At 44.7% G+C, this 4,753-nt stretch overlaps 1 non-coding gene across 1 annotated transcript; it reads left to right on the top strand.

Annotated features, from left to right (window-relative positions):
* The first annotated feature begins 4,293 nt into the window (after positions 1 to 4,293).
* Positions 4,294 to 4,367, top strand: Trnas-cga. Its single transcript has one exon. It is a non-coding gene; the product is annotated as a tRNA-Ser (tRNA).
* The last annotated feature ends 386 nt before the right edge of the window (positions 4,368 to 4,753 follow it).

Raw genomic sequence — 4,753 nt, 5'->3', positions numbered from 1 at the left:
ACAAAGGGGCATAGCACAGGCGTTCACGGATCATTTTAGCAGATTCTATGCGAGCAACGGGGAGGGTCAGAGGGAGCTGGGGAACGTCCTGGAAGAGATCCCAGACGCGACGAGTGTGAACGGGGAAGCGGACGGGTTATCTGAAATTACGTGTGAAGAGCTGGAGGAAGTGATTAAACGAGGTGCTTGCAACAAGTCCCCAGGTCCAGACGGATTCCCGTTGGAATTTTACCGTGCCTTTGTGACCATTATGACACCGATGTGGCTATGTATGTTTAATGAACTTCTGCGGCAAGAAGTACCGGTTCACATTCAATTCACGGAAGGGTTCATGATACCGATACCGAAGCCCCGTGGTGGCAAACGGCCTTGTGATTATCGCCCCTTGACCCTCCTTAATAGTGACTACAAGATCTTCATGCGCAGCCTGGGAAGTCGTATCAAAAAGTCGCTGGAGAATCGAATACATGCCGATCAGACTTGCCTTGGCGGCATCAGTAATATTCACACAGCCTTGGGAGACTATCGTGACGTCGTCGCCCTCGCGGCTGCATGCCGCCTCCGGGGGGCGATCGTTGCAGTAGATTTCGATCATGCTTTTGATCGCGTGGATCATGTGTACCTCGCGGCGGTGATGAACAGGATGGGTGTCTCGCCATTATTGACCAATGCTGTGATGCGGCTGTTGCACGGCACCAGATCAGCGATGGTGGTCAACGGAGGGAGAACTGAGTATTTTAAGATCTTAAGATCAGTGAGGCAGGGTTGCCCCTCGTTGATCCTCCTTTATGCGATCGCCTTAGAACCGTGCCTCGCAGGCCTTCGCCGCCGTCTTACCGGGATCTCCCTACGGCATTTGTCATTCAAATGCAGAGCATTGTGTTCCTCGTACGGAATGAGAGGGAGACTCAAACAGCACTGGATTGGCTACAGACGTGTGGGATGGCAGCTGGAAGTGTGGTCAACTACCGAAAATCACAATTCATGCATGTGGGGCGTGGACTAGAACCAGGAACGGAAGGACCCTTACCTGCTGTGGAAACCCTCCGCTGTTTGGGTATCACCTTTCATAAGGAGACAGCGAGAACGGCTGCGGACAACTACCGAAGACTGTTACTCAGAGTCCGCACGGCAGTAGGACTAAACGCCCTACGGTCGACGGATATGCTGCAGCGAGTGTTACTCGTCAACCTTTATCTCGCGCCCAAGATGTGCCACCTGACACACCTTCTCCCCTTGACGCGCACGATGGCTATGAGGCTTCAAGCGGCTTTTGGGTACTATGTGTGCCTGGGACAACTCTTTAAGGTACAGTACAACACGCTTACCCTCAAAGCGCGAGAGGGTGGCGTTGGTTTAGTGAACGTGCACGAGAAGGCGCGTGCCATGTATATTAATACTATGCTCAAACGGTGGCGCAACAGGAATCACTCGCTTACGGGGACGATCATCGAAGAACTCGTACCTACATCGCATCTTCCTCCAGTCAGTGTCGGCCATATATCGCCCCCTTTAACGTATGTGCGCACGTTCATCGTGGAACACCGTTACGTTCGAGAGCGTTTACCGACGACCCGACAGTCGACATCGAAGGACGTGCACCATATGCTTCTTCGACAGATCGCCCGGAATAGGGTGGAACGCAAACATCCAGCTGTTAATTGGCACCTACGGTCCACCACCCCCACCTACCTACATCAGTCAGACCAACGTGGTACATTGTCGTGAACCGAAAATACCCTACAAATGATAAAAAGTACGCAATACATTTGGAAGATTCGCACTTGTGTCAGCAATGCGGCGTACTGGATACGGACGACCATCGGCTGGTCTGCGGCGAGGCATTGGCTGTCTGGACTCTCGCAAGAAAGATAATAGCGTTAATGCGGCGCACTATCTATACAGCAGTCTGTTCTGACATAGTATTTTTTCCAGAGGAAACGTATTTTCCGCGTCATAAGACGAATGCAGTGGCGTGGATCACAGGTATGACTGTCCATTACATCTATAGAGACACACGTACGAACTTACTGAACGTCCTGGATTACTGGCAAGACTTGCAAGATGGACACACAAAACTATTACGGCTACACAAGTACAAGGATTGGTATGCCAATTTCCTGGTAACGGTTTTTGCGGACCCGCCATGTACTTGGGGTGTGCCGGGTGCGCAAAGATGAGCGGCGGTGCTTTCGTTGCGAAACTGACCAAGTAATGTGATCGACTAAGAACACTATGCGAGTATGCGACCTACGAAAAACACAGACTTGAACAGTTAGCAAATGGATGTACTTCAAATTTTGTTTTCATACCCATAAATACTTTTCTTCAGGGTGCCGGAGGTGCCCCACTTTGATTTTGTTGTTATTTCATGCTGCATGGTAGGACGGCAGCGAGGTTCCTTCCAGGACAGGTATCATGTGTCAGGACGTAATATCTTTATTTTGTGAATAATAAAGGTTTCTATTTCTCTTACCTTCCTTCATATAAAATAAATCAAAACCCCTCACTCCAAAAAAAAAAAAAAGTCGGTAGAGCATAAAAAAAGGATGGATAGAGCGTATGCCATGTAAGTAGGAGATCCCGGGTTCGAGTCCCGAAAAAAAAGGAAGTGGTTAACGAGTTTGCCTACCGCGCAGCGGGTCCGGTTTCGATTCCAGGCTCGGTTGGAGATTTTCTCCGCTAGTGGACTGAGTGTTGTATTGTCCTCATCATCGCTTCATCGTCACCGACACGCAAGTCGCCCAATGTAGCGTCACTTGATATAAGACATACAACTTGGCGGTCGAACTTCTCAATCCCACAGGATCATTTTTCTTTATATGGTTTCTTGCATATTATGTTAACAAAAACTATGTAGTTTATCATAGATAGAAAAAATATCACGACAAAAATTGGTTCTTTTTACGGACAGATGCATTTCTTATCAGTGCACCAATGTAAAATATATTCAGAAAGATAGGAAATGGAAGATTATTACATAATAAAAGCACTTCAGTTAACTTACGAATGCCAGCACAATAAAGATAAAAGTTTGTGTACAAGAAACATAACGACAGAACTGATTGATCGATTTAAAGGTATACTGAGGATACGAAACTGTCGATGTTTTAGGATATCTACGTCCCTATAATCAGTTTAGCATGCTCCATAAGCTTACACCTTTAAATGCAGCAGGAACTGTTATCATAGAAGCATTTAATTTTGGTTTGCTGATTTATAGGTATTTTGTCATTTTGTTCCTGGAGATATTTTATGTTTCCAGATTTGTGAGAAGTGTAAGCACCGATGATAATAACTTATTTCAAAGATACATTCTCTTTCCCTAGCCGTTTTCAACACCAACACAAAAATGGTATACCACAACAGGAACAGGGTTGCAGCTGTTGACGCAAACCACAGAATCTTCTTATATTTCTTTTGTCAGCCAAAAATTATTTGGCATATTTTGCTATCGTCTGTGTGGTCTTATTTAATTAAGGTCTAAAGTACAACATATTTCACGAAAACTTCGTGAGTCAAAATTCAACGTAGAAATTTGTCCTATTCATTGCAACCTTTTCTCTTAATTTCTAGTTGACTAGGCGTTGCCGGGCTTTCTTTAACTTGTGAAACAACTATTGCCCCGCAACTGCATTACGTTTTTGTAAAGGCAATTGACCCAATAGTAAAACTAGTTCTTCTTCCGCCATAATTTACCCTCCATTTAATTCGCGAAGATGTTTTGTGATTCCTCTCGTTGTTCTCAAGCACATGTAGTTTTTATTAACAATATTCACGAATACAGGCACTGGATTTCAGAGCACATTTCTTTTCGTGCCGTATGAATAGCGATGTCGATGTACGACTGAGTTTCTTTTCCATTTGGTGCATCATTTTCACCCCGGCCTTGTCGAAGCTCGATTGCTTTTCTACTCTAACACGCCATTTGAACTTCTTCTCTATTTTTGCTTTCTCAAACTCTCTCTCTCTCTCTCTCTCTCTCTCTCTCTCTCTCGCACACACACACACACACACACACACACACACACACACACACACACACACTCACACACTATGTGTGTACCTTTCTACTACGTATGTGTACACTACTAACAGTTGGTGCTATCATTTCTGTATAAATCCTTTAATGCAAAAAGCGTCATATTACATCATAAAGTAGTGCAGCCGTTCGTAAACTGTTTTGTCTACGAACCCCATCTGAAATACTGTACTAAACACTTTATGGAACTCTAAAACAAGCAAAACCTGCCAGAATGAGAAGTAAAGCTTTGAGGATAGGGCGTGAGTCGTGCTTGGGTAGCTCAGTTGGTAGAGCGATTGCCCGCGAAAGGCAAAGGTCCCGAGTTCGAGTCTCGGCCCGGCCCACAGTTTTGATCTGCCAGGAAGTTTCAAGCAAAACCTGGTTTTATATCATTTAACGAAAGTCATAAAAAATTCTTTCTTTATACACTACTGACTTGTACAACAATATAAATAACCACACACAATTATATAATACACAAAATAAATTCACTGCAAATTGATAAAAATGTTTCTATTTAATTATAGACAGGAAGTGTTTTTTTATTATTGGCCAACTGTTCAATGTCAGGCTTGATAGAAGAGAGCTGAAGACGCATGTGAGGTTCAGTATCCTGCCTACTGAGGTATTTTGTCTTTGTAGCTGTTGTTACAGCTGCTTATGCGGAGAATCCTGTTCTCACAAGTATATTGTTGGGAATGAGAGAAGAGCAGCCAGAGGCTGCATGGA

This window comes from Schistocerca piceifrons, chromosome 5 (assembly GCF_021461385.2).
Source record: "Schistocerca piceifrons isolate TAMUIC-IGC-003096 chromosome 5, iqSchPice1.1, whole genome shotgun sequence".
Lineage (NCBI taxonomy): Eukaryota > Metazoa > Arthropoda > Insecta > Orthoptera > Acrididae > Schistocerca > Schistocerca piceifrons.
Note: the sequence above shows the minus strand (reverse complement) of the source record. Positions and strands in the feature narration are given on the sequence as shown.